Here is a 13,139-nt window from a genome sequence, read left to right as displayed (position 1 = left end):
CTGTCTTACTCTACACTTCAGGAGTTTCAGAATCATCCAGAGAGCTAAAAGCAGTGGTCTTCAGTCTGAGCCTTTTGAAAGGAAAGAAAAAAAAAAAATCAAGAGCAGAGGCAGTTTGGAATATACAGTCATCCCTTGGTACCTGCAGGGAATTACTTCCAGGATGCTGAGTGCATACCAAAATCTATGGATGCTCAAATTCCTCACTGCTCCGTATCCATGGGCTCTACATCCACAGATACTGAGGGTTGACTGTATTCCTTCTGGATTCTTTTTTAGGTCTATTTGTATGCTCAGCAGCTTAGTTAGTTCAGCTCCATCTGAGTGGGTTTTGGATGTCTCTTATGATGGCTTAAAAAATAATCTCAAACTCTTTTTCTCTATTCAAAGGTTAGGACTACAGGTAGATCAAATCAGAGGTACCCATCTCAAACTGTGTACCTATGTCATATGGAGAGAAAGAGTAATTTATTCCAGTTAGGGTGCTGCCTATGGTAGATGCTAGGAGTCTTACACTGGGATGTGGAACAAAATGGGAAAACTTTAGTGCAACCACATTTACAAAAATAGCATCTACCAGTTAATAAATATCACTTATTGTGCATTGGTTCCAGATAACTGTGAAAATTAGTAAACAGATTAAAATTCCAGAAGATTAGCATTTCTCAAATTTAGTTTGTTAAAAATACAAACTGTCAGTTCTCTGTGTCAGAGAGTCTGACCCAGGTCTAAGTTGATGCCCCAAAATCTATCGGTATGTTTAACAAGTATCTCTGATACTTCCTAGAATCACACTCTGAGAAATTCCACAGTATATGTATTACCAAAATATACAAATAATTCAACCAATTACTGAACATTACAACTAATCTCAAGCTATGATATGGTGTGAGTATAGATTTCCTCCTCTATCCCTCCTCTGATGGAGGCATTGTAAAAGTTCACAGAATCAGCGATGTGTTTCCATTAAATGTCTTGAATGCTTGCTCCTCTGCTTTTACTTTTTGGCCACATCACCAGGCTTTCAGGATCTTAGTTCCCCTACCAGGGATTGAACCTGAGGCATGGCAGTGAAAGCATGGAGTTCTAACCACTTGACTGCCAGGGAATTCCCTTTGCTCCTCTGCTTTTGACTTTTTGCTTTAAATATCTTATATGTGGTTGTTTTCCCCATTCCTTCAGAATATTTTTCAAAGTCTACTTATATATTTGTCAGGATAATTGTTACCCTGATTCCCAATAATTAAATGTATTGTAACTAAAAGAGTAAAACTCTATTTTCCTCAGCCCACCACGCTAGCCAGGACTCAAGGTGAGAGTAGGGTTGTTTATGCAGGAAAACTCTAATTCAGAAATGCAATCTAGCCTAAGGTTGTAAAAATGGTTATTGGAAGCATTTGGCCACATTTTTAGACAGCTGTCAGTGGGAAGACCATCCTCCACTGAACCTGCTTCTTATGTAGGTCAACCAAGATAAATATCATGAAAACCAGAGCATACACAAAAGACAGCTAACTGCTCTGCAGACAGAACAATGAGCAAGTAGGGGTAAGAGAGCAGAGAAGAACAAAGTATGAAAGGGGAAAGAGAGGAATGAGAACGTATTAGTTTCCAATGACAACTGTAACAAATTATACAAACTTGATGTCATAAAACAACAGAAATTGATTCCTCACAATTTTGGAAGCCAGAAGTACAAAATAAGTGTCTCTGTATGGGAATGAAGGTGTCTGGAAGAGCTGCACTCCGTGCAGAGGCTCTAGGGGAGAATCCGTCCCTTGCCTCTTCCCACTTCTTACGGCTTCCAGCATTTCTTGGCTTATGGCTGCATCACTCCAATCTTCAAGGTCAGCAACTTCAAATCTCTCTCTGCTCTATCTGCACGATACCTTCTCCTCTGTATATCCGCCTATAAAATATCTCTCTGCCTTCCTCTTACAAGGATTCATGCAATTGAATTTAGGGCCCACTCAGAATACTCTCCTTATTTCAAGATCCTTACCTTAATCATACCTGGGTTTTTTTAATTTCTTTGTTTCTTGACCCTATGTGAGGTAACATTCACAAGTTCCAGGGATAAAATGTGGATATCTTTTTGGTGGGGGGGGGGGGCATTTTTAAGCTTACACAGAGAGAAAAGAGAGGAAAGAGAGAACTTATATCAGAAGGCTGAAGTTAGTACAGAAGGTGATCATTGGAACAGCCACAGGCTATAACAGGTACATCTAAGGTCATTTTTAAAAAATTATTTATTTATTTATTTTTGGCTGTGTTGGGTCTTCGTTGCTGTTCACGGGCTTTCCCTAGTTGCGGTGCGCGGGGGCTACTCTTCCTTGCGATGCACGGGCTTCTCATTGCCGTGGTTTCTCCTGTTGTGGAGCACGGGCTCCAGGCACACAGGGCCCAGTAGTTGTGGCGCATGGACTGAGCAGTCGTGGCTCATGGGCTCTAGAGTGCAGGCTCACTAGTTGTGGCACACAGGCTTAGTTGCTCTGAGGCATGTGGGATCTTCCTGGACCAGGGCTCAAACCCGTGTCCCCTGCACTGGCAGGCGGATTCTTAACCACTGCACCACCAGGGAAGTCCCTCTAAGATCGTTTTTAAGCAGTATGCCTTGATGAGATAAAAACTATCTTGATCTGCCTAAAGTTTCAATGAATACTGCTTCAAAAACAAAGCCTTGTGGGAGAAGCTATATGAGTTTCACAGAAGTAAAAATATGTCAGAAATGACCACGAGAATTTTAATCCTTGGATGTACTGACACAGGACTTTGCAGCAGACTTGGGATAAACACTTGAGCTAACTTTACCTACATATCAAAGAGCAATGCTGCTCAGCCGAAATCTGGATGGCACTACATATGCTGTGGTTTACAATGGGTTTTAACTGTGACACAGGGTTTGGTTTTTGTTGTTGTTTTTTCTGTTTGTTTTGTTTCTTGCTGCTAAGGTTCTGTTCCTTCTTGGCTGTTCACATTTTTCTGGAAGCCACCTCAATTTACTGTATATTTCCTTTTCTACCTTCTTTGCTATTCTGTTTGTCCTGGACACCTTCTTTCTAAGCTCAAATGAAAGATTTTGTTGACACACATTTGTATTTAAAAAGAAACAAGCTTAAAAAAATCTCAGGCCACCCAGTGAATGAGGACTTCCCATCTGTCTGCCCCTTGGTTCACAGATTTCACACATTAAATCTTTACCTTCAAATCTATGATGAGAGAGATTTTTAATCTTCTTCAGGAAACACTTTGGTCTGGGAGGAAAGGAGAAAACCTCTGCCAGATTGACTTCCAAATTATATATGTGCAATGTGTAAAAGGAATTGTTTGTCCTACAGTAACCTATCACATCTCAAAGGCAGGCCTTCTTCAGTTAATGGCAAGGTTCACATCAGTATGAGGAGGTGGAAATGAAGAGATTAACAGTCCATGGGCCTGTGGGAACTAGGCTAAGAGAAGAGTCACTAGTGCTGTAGAGCCTTATACAAGTGGGTTACACAGTCTTCATTATGGCTTATGTTCCTTTAAATTCCCAGCTTCACAGACACCCCCAAATGCCAAAATCATGAGAGGCAGTTTAGAATGAGGTGCCAGGCCACCTTTGCAGAACACTGTAACAGACCACATTAGAGCTGCTTTACTTCCAGGATGAGATTGAACAGGTAAGAATGAGGATTCTTCTCAAGAGTCAGGGGCATGCACAGAGCAGGAGGTGTTTTCCCTCTGCTTCCACATAAACAGGGGAAGGGACCTCTAAGACAACCCTTCAGAAAGCTTTATTTATTTCCTGTAGAGCTTGAGAAGCTAGTGTGTAAGTCTTGATAAGAAAAGCTTAAAGTCATGGAACTATGCCTGGAACTGCCCCTTCCTGACTGCAAAAGGTGAAAGACTGCATGGCATGGGGTGAGCTATGTAATTAATTTCTGCTTTCATGGTCACACTTGCCCTACTTTAAATTATAAATATTCCAGTGCTCTGCTAGACCAACACATTTATTTATTCTTTCATTCAACAAATGCTTGCTGAATGTCTATTATGTGCAAGAGACTCTGGTGCATTACTTAAGTGAACAGAGAGTGTCTAGTCCTTTTACCCAGGATAGTTACTTGTAAACTAATAATATTAAAAATGTGTTCTAAAGAAATATCAAACAAGACATTTATTGACTGTATCCTTGTACAACATACTGTGTGAGATACAAACATGAATCTGATGCAGTCTCACCCAGAGAAAGAGGATCTCACTGTTCGGTGAGTAGTTATGATAAAATAACATATGTAGTAAAATGTGAGAATGAAAAGCTATGAATGATCAGTTACAGTGAGATAGTACCATGGAGCAGAGGCAAAATTTCTGGAGTGGGTTATAAGTGAAGTCTTGTTAACAATTGTTTAGTAAATCTCATATAAGTCTGCTTACCTTTTGAATAAGACAACGCTACACAGAAATATAGAGACCTTCATATATCAATTTCTATGTCACAGGTAAAGAACCTAAAGATATGAATATAACCTATTCCTTAATCTCAAAAAGATTATAACTCAATGGAAGCAATAGACATTTATGGAAATTATTTTAATGAAATTATGTGTGTAGGTTTCCAAAACTGAGGTTCATACAAAGTGCCCAACTCTGTTGAGGGAAGTCAGGAGACGGGGAAAGAAAAAATCAATAATGATTTTAAAAGAATAGACTCTCTGTTGCAGTACAAACTTCTCTGACTGCCAACTAAATAGAATCAAAATTCAAAAGTGGGTCTCAGGAAACCAAGGAGATAGATTTATCTTGAAGGGTTGCTGCTCACCCTGCCTGTCCTCAGTTGTCAAACAATGCATGCTTCACATGTCACCAGCACTGGAGTGATACAACCCTAGGCACCATATGAAAGAAAACCTTTAGCTTACACTTGGCTGACACAATGCTAGTTCTCTGTAGCAGTTTTCCTGGACACAGAACCCAATTCTTTTCTTTACTTGATGATCTCAACTACTAATCTTGCAGCTATTTCTCTCACTTTATTTCTCGTTAACTTCAAGTTCCTTTTTGATGTTTAAAACTCTTTTCCGAAAAATAACCCTAACCACTCTCAATAAGATGGGGTTTTTGTTGTTGCTTTATTGTGGCTGTTGTTGTTGTTGTTTTCAAAGGCTACTTTGACTTAGGGAAATGTACCTAAATATAGAGCCCGGATCATATTAACCTTTTTAACACTCACAACCAGAACATCACCCTTCCATGTGCCCTACCTTGGCCAAAAGAGTAATGCCTTGACACGCTTCACGAATTCCACGGCTCACAAATGTCAATAAAAGTAGGATTTATTGCTCAACAAAGATTACAAAGCTTTACAGAAATGAAGAGCAAATTTAATTTTTTCTAAAGTATATTTGAGTTACTTAAACATAAATGCTCTGCAAGTATAAGTTCTGGAAGAACAAATTTTCCATGAAATCCAAGCTAAATATAGTATGGATTAGCAATTTAACCTTGGGAAAATAAACTATTGGAGACTGTTTTTTCTTTGAAAAACTAAATGCAGACCTAAATAGAACACTGCTGCTTTGACTAAGATGGACATTTTAAAATGCTTGGGAACTTAAATTGTGTATAATGCACACAGAAAAGAATTGCAAATTGACAATATTTTTTTCTCTTTTTACAAGGCTTAGCCAGCCATATCAGAAAGACCATATGTTAGATGCAAGAAAAGTTTGCTCTAAGGAGTTTTAGTTAGAATTTTGCAGTTTGGATACTCTATATAAAAAGAGATACTTTGAGAAAAGATTTAAGGCTCTTTGGTAATGGTAATACAATTGAACTACATTATAATGCAGAGAGTTGCTACTTTATAGATTTACTATGCCAAAATAACTGAAATGCATTTTGTTGTGGCCACTCCACAGAGTGGAGTGATGGATGGATCCCCCCAATCTCAAAATCTGGTTTAGATATTAAGATTGATGATGCCACAAACTCACCAAGAGAGTATGAAAAGGTTTGTTGTTCATATAATGAGGTTTTCTGGGGGGAAACAGAATGAGCTCCCAAGCAGGCTCAAGAATGGCTTGAAACGACAGAGAACAGAGATTGTCTTTAGGATTTTTATGGTAGATAGGAGGGGTGAGGTAGGGTGATGGTTCTTTCACATGGGCTGTGGCTTGTGTGGTTTGGAATTCCCACTAGCACCAAAGGAGGGAGCACTGGGTTTCCTTATCAGCTGGCCCAGATGTAGAGCAGAAGAGGGAAAGGGAGTGGTGGGGCTTGAAATCTGGCAGCAGTCAAATACTGAACATTGAATTTGCCTCTTTATTACAATTCACCTCTGATAGTTGACTGATGGCTGATGCAATATTTTACTTTACTGAATCTGAACTTGTTTAAATAAGCCGTCACTATGCTCTATAAGGCCTATAGCCTGAGGCTGCTAAGGGAGGTGAATATTCCACTGAATGTATTGTTCAAGAGCTCAGTACTGTGTGGCTTTGGAAGTGAAATGAGTGCCTTGGTCACCATCAATAATAGACTCTAGAACGTTGAGAGGGGTACGAGTATTTTGTGGTGCCTTGTATTATGGCTTCAGAATGGGCAGCAACTTGTGTGATGTTGATTTATTGTTTTGTTTATCTATGAAGCAAAAGAGCACCAGAGTTCTCTACACCAAAAGGGGAAATTTTGGATAAACAACTGTCGTTGACGCCACTGTCAGAGCAGATGGTCAAACGATTGTCAATGACCGAGAGCCTGTAAAAATATGCAGATTGGGCCAACTGTTGGCCAGGGTATCCAATGCTACGACGGTGCCTAATGGACAGCCAATTATGTGGACCTTTGCATCCAATCCTTCATCAAGGACATCCTTCCTGATAAAGGGATAAAAAATTGCAGCCCTTCAGCAAGCTCTATCATGGGTGATGGTGGTCCTGCTATCCATAAAGTATATGAACTTGCTTTACTGTTCACACAGTTGTACTCAAGGATTACACAGTGGCCAAGGAATTGAGGACAGAGTTTTCCTCTAAAACCATGGCACCTGTCAAGATACTGAGTGTGGAGAAGACACCCTTTCTATAGATGAGATATGCCAGAGCACCTGCCTTTGACTCTATCCTCTAGGAGAAAGGTTCTGTGGTTGTGCTGAACTTGTGGGGTGTTGCTTCCATTACCCAAGACATAAGGGCAGGTAAGAATCAAGGGTCTTGGGCTTAGGGCCTGTGAGAGCCTCTGTCTCCAGAGAAGCCAGTATGCAACCAGCAATGGCCACTCTAATGGCATGGACTGTGGAGTCAAGGAGGGCAATTTCTTATACCATAAGTCCATGGGCCACTCATAGCCATCTTGGCCGGTCCAGAGACTCCAGAAGGCATGAAAAGAGGTTGACAAAGCCTCTGCAGTGAAGGATTCTCTAGCAGACACTTATGAGAATCTCCACTGTCAAATGGAGTGGACAAATTTTTTGAGCATTTTATTATAGAACACCTCATATAAGGTGGGCAGATTTTCATAACAGTTTAAAAGGCTTAAGTAAAATCTGTAGCTGAGGAATATGTTGCCTCCAGAACCCCCAAATGCCTAAAAGATGTTTGGCTTGTTTTAAATTTATGAGTGCTGAGAGAGTCAATAATCGTTTCTTGACAGTGTCTGAATGGCTTCAGTTTATCTAAGAATTTTCTGGAATTTAACTGTGGGGCCTTGTACTGTTCGTGGAGCAAGAGTCTTTTTGTGAGCTCTTTTGTATTTGTATGTCCTGAATGAGTGTGTCCAATAAATCTTGGAAGGCAAAGGGGATGCCATCAATGTAATGTCATACATGAGTTCCTGGAGAGAGTTATATATGGTTAAGAAATTGCCTACAAAGATTGTGTGTGATGGCAAGGCTGTTGCAGTATAACTCATGCAGCCAGATAAAGGTATATTGGTCTCTTCAGAGGTGAAGGCAAACTGCAGTTAGAGGCCTTGAAACAGGAACTTACCAGACCATATTAGCCAAATCTATATCTAACTACAAAGTATTTACCAGAGGCTGAATGGATGGACTCAGTAAGTTTAATAACATTGGGTATGGGGCCTTAACGTGTGGGACCAGGGCTTTAAGGTTGGGGTACTGAACCATTAGGTGTCATTTATTCTTTCCAAGTTTAAGAATAGGCCAAATTGGGCTGTTAAATACAGAAGCAGTGGGAATAACCATCCCTTCCTTAAACAGGTCTTGCATAATGGGTTACAGTCCTTGAAGGCCCTGTCTTAATTTACACTGGTCTGTATAAACTATTTTAACGGAGCAGGAGAAGAACCATGGAGTCCCATTTTGTCAAGTCGTTTATAAATGTCAAAAATTTAATTAGTTTAATTTATTATTCATTGAGTAAGAGCCTCAATGCCCAACATGGGCTCTTACAGGGCAACAGGCACTATGGCTGTGGGGAATATTGGCAAGGCAGTAGTCTAGTGGTTAATGTGAGGCATATTTTTTGTCCTCTGTTTTAGTTCAGGAATTCCTCTAAGGTTATAGGGAACACCATATCTAAATGTAGTAGGGTCCCAGGTTGAACTGTAATTTGAGCTCCAGTATTAATCATGGTCATGAATGTTTGCCAATTTGGGGCATTTCAGTAGACGTGAAGGTTAATTCAAGACCTATATTGTGGAGGCACAAAAACGAATCAGCACTAATTTTTTATTGTATAAATTTTTAAATTAAATTTTGGATTTCCAATTGGGTCAAATTGTGGGTCTCTATTTTAGATTTTATTTCTTTTCCCTGTATTTAAGGGTTTTCTTTTTTCCGTATTTTGTTTGATTGTTTATGGATATACTTTCAGGAAGGTATTTTCCCCTCTACTCTGCTTATATTTGTAAATTTCTTCCTTCTCCAAAATTCTCAAATTAGGATCTTCAGTGTTAGGGACCTCTCCCATGCCAATGGTTGCCTTACAGGGTTTAAGAGACATGGACTTTAGTCAGATTTGAATTAATCTCTTGGCTGTGACATGGGGGTGCCATGGGTGTGTTCAAAGCAAAAGCTTGACAGCAAGCAGCATATCCAGTTAGCAAGCCAATGCAAGAGCAGAAAGATCCCTGGTGGTGGTGGCCATGCTTGAGACACTCTACTTGCTGTGCCAAATGTTGTGGTCACCCACAGGAAGGGGGTGGATCCTCGACCCAAAAGTTGGTTCAGATGTCAACACTGATGACGCCACATAGGGTTTGAAGATTTGAAAAGGGTTGTTACCTATACAACAGAACTTTCCAGGGAGAACACAACTGACATCCAACAGGTCCAAAAATGGCTTAGGAGAGTAGGGAAAGGAAAGTAGCTTTGGGATTTTTAAGAGAGTTGGGGAATGGGGCTGGTAAGAAGGTTCCTTCATGAAGGCTAGGATTTGCAATGTTGAACCTTCCAACAGTTCCTGGGCTTTCTTTTTATAAGGTCAGACAACTCAAGATGGCTCCTCTCTTGCTTTTTGTACATCTCCCACTCAAACAATCCTTGCTTCACCTACACCCTGCTCACATGAACATGCTTGCCCACTGCCCCAGCTAATGATTGCTCTAATCCTTAGGTCAGAATGGCTCCACCTGCTAGTTTATTAAAGAGAAACACCTGCCCTCATGATGGTCGTTAAGCTGGGGGACTGTAAGGGGTGTGCCCTAGCCACTGGTTTCCCTGGTGAGCAACCCAACGTCAACTCCCCCTATAAACGGTAACCTCCTCTTCCAGAGAAGCAAATATTGCTGCCATGTCCTGCCTGCAGTCCGCTGTATTTGGTGGCATGTTGCTCCAGGACCCTTTAGCCTCACATGTAAGATTCTCTATCCAATAAACTGCTGATGTCTCTGTCACTGTTTCCAGGCTCTTTTTTCAGTCTGGAGGCTGACCAGCTACAAGGCTTGCACCCCTGCAGGATGCAGCTCAACAGGTATCAACTTGCCACATGAGGTGCTGGGGAAGGAAAAATGATGGGGCTTGAAAAGTTATCAGTAGTCAAACATCAAAAAATGGAGTCTGATACTTTATTATACTTTGTGTGTGTTTGTGTGTGTATGTGTTACATGTCTGTTAGAAGAAAAGATTTGATTTGGAATACTACTACATTTTCACCTGTAGCCAGCTTGAAATAGTGATTCACAGGAAGTCAAGGGTAGTACAGAAATAGCATGGACTTTAGAGTCAGGGGGACCTGAATTCACACCCCTAATCTGCTATTATTTTTTTCTGTTCCCTTGGGGAAGTGTACTTAAACTTTCCAGTTTCCTCCACTATGTAAAATAGAAACCTCACAGAACTGTTGAGGGGAAGAAGCTAATATGTGAATTCATGTGAACCCTGTGGCATGGCTCTTGGCATATAGTAGGTATTATTCATGCTAGTTTTACCTCTTTTTCTTTAGTCATTCAGTAACTTATGTTTATTTCTGAATGGAAACCCTGACAATAGTAAGATTTTACTGGACAGCCAATTCCCAATTATTCTAAGTGAATTGTCCTTCTTAGGGATAAAGTGATGTCCCAAGAGTTAGCTCCCATTTCATCTGTCCAGCATTCTTTATCCTAAAGTAAGGTATGAATCACACCAGCTAATTTAGCTACATATTAAATTGGATTATGCAAGATTGTTTTCTCCATTATGTGCCTTTACACCATAAAAAAGTATATTTGAGCCTTTCTAATTAATCCTTGTAAATCAATTATCTTTTTAGCTATGCATTTCACCTTTGTCACTCTATTTTCCTTTCAACAAACATATTAAGTAAATGGTAATAGGAACACACATATCAATAATTACCTTAAATGTAAATGGATTAAATGCTCCCACCAAAAGACATAGACTGGGTGAATGGATATAAAAACAGGACCCATATATATGCTGTCTACAAGAGACCCACTTCAGACCTAGGGACACTTACAGACTGAAAGTGAGGGGATGGAAAAAGATATTCCATGCAAATGGAAATCAGAAGAAAGCTGCAGTAGCAATTCTCATATCAGACAAAATAGACTTTAAAATAAAAACTATTACAAGAGACAAAGAAGGACACTACATAATGATCAAGGGATCGATCCTTGAAAATTATATAACAATTGTAAATATTTATGCACCCAACATAGGAGCACCTCAATACATAAGGCAAATACTAACAGCCATAAAAGGGGAAATCAACAGTAACACAATCAGAGTAGGGGACTTTAACACCCCACTGTCACCAATGGACAGATCATCCAAAATGAAAATAAATAAGGAAACACAAGCTTTAAATGATACATTACACAAGATGGACTTAATTGATATTTATAGGACATTCCATCCAAAAACAACAGAATACACATTTTTCTTAAGTGCTCATGGAACATTCTCCAGGATAGATCGTATCTTGGGTCACAAATCTAGCCCTGGCAAATTTAAGAAAATTCAAATCATATCAAGTATCTTTTCTGACCACAACGCTATGAGACTAGATATCAATTACAGGAAAAGATCTGTAAAAAATACAAACACATGGAGGCTAAACAATACACTACTTAATAACGAAGTGATCACTGAAGAAATCAAAGAGGAAATCAAAAAGTACTTAGAAACAAATGACAATGGATACACGACGACCCAAAACCTATGGGATACAGCAAAAGCAGTTCTAAGAGGGAAGTTTATAACAATACAATCATACCTTAAGAAACACGAAACATCTCGAATAAACAACCTAACTTTGCACCTAAAGCAATTAGAGAAGGAAGAACAAAAAACCCCAAATTTAGCGGAAGGAAAGAAATCATAAAGATCAGATCAGAAATAAATGAAAAAGAAATGAAGGAAACAATAGCAAAGATCAATAAAAGTAAAAGCTGGTTCTTTGAGAAGATAAATAAAATTGATAAACCATTAGCCAGACTCAACAAGAAAAAAAGGGAGAAGACTCAAATCAATAGAATTAGAAATGGAAAAGGAGATGTAACAACTGACACTGCAGAAATACAAAAGATTATGAGAGATTACTACAAGCAACTCTATGCCAATAAAATGGACAACCTGGAAGAAATGGAAAGATTCTTAGAAATGCACAACCTTCGGAGACTGAACCAGGAAGAAATAGAAAATATGAACAGACCAGTCACAAGCACTGAAATTGAAACTGTGATTAAAAATCTTCCAACAAACAAAAGCCCAGGACCAGATGGCTTCACAGGCGAATTCAGTCAAACATTTAGAGAAGAGCTTATACCTATCCTTCTCAAACTCTTCCAAAATATAGCAGAGGGAGGAACACTCGCAAACTCATTCTATGAGTCCACCATCACCCTGATACCAAAACCAGACAAAGACGTCACAAAGAAAGAAAACTACAGACCAATATCATTGATGAACATAGATGCAAAAATCCTCAACAAACTACTAGCAAACAGAATCCAACAGCACATTAAAAAGATCATACACCACGATCAAGTGGGGTTTATTCCAGGAATGCAAGGATTCTTCAATATACACAAATCAATCAACGTGATACACCATATCAACAAACTGAATGAGAAAAACCATATGATCATCTCAATAGATGATCAAAATTCAACACCCATTTATGATAAAAACCCTGCAGAAAGTAGACATAGAGGGAACTTTCCTCAACATAATAAAGGCCATATATGACAAACCCACAGCCAGCATTGTTCTCAATGGTGAAAAACTGAAACCATTTCCACTAAGATCAGGAACAAGACAAGGTTGCCCACTCTCACCATTCTTATTCAACCTAGTTTTGGAAGTTCTAGCCACAGCAATCAGAGAAAAAAAAAGAAATAAAAGGAATCCAAATAGGAAAAGAAGAAGTAAAGCTGTCACTGTTTGCAGATGACATGATACTATACATAGAGAATACTGAGGATGCTACCAGAAAACTACTAGAACTAATCAATGAATTTGGTAAAGTAGCAGGATACAAAATTAATGCACAGAAATCTCTGGCATTCTTATACACTAATGCTGAAAAATCTGAGAGTGAAATTAAGAAAACACTCCCATTTACCATTGCAACAAAAAGAATAAAATATCTAGGAATAAACCCACCTAAGGAGACAAAAGACTTGTATGCAGAAAACTATAAGACACTGATAAAGGAAATTAAAGATGATACAAATAGGTGGAGAAATAT

This window comes from Kogia breviceps, chromosome 5 (assembly GCF_026419965.1).
Source record: "Kogia breviceps isolate mKogBre1 chromosome 5, mKogBre1 haplotype 1, whole genome shotgun sequence".
In the NCBI taxonomy this organism is placed as follows: Eukaryota; Metazoa; Chordata; class Mammalia; order Artiodactyla; family Physeteridae; genus Kogia; species Kogia breviceps.
Note: the sequence above shows the minus strand (reverse complement) of the source record.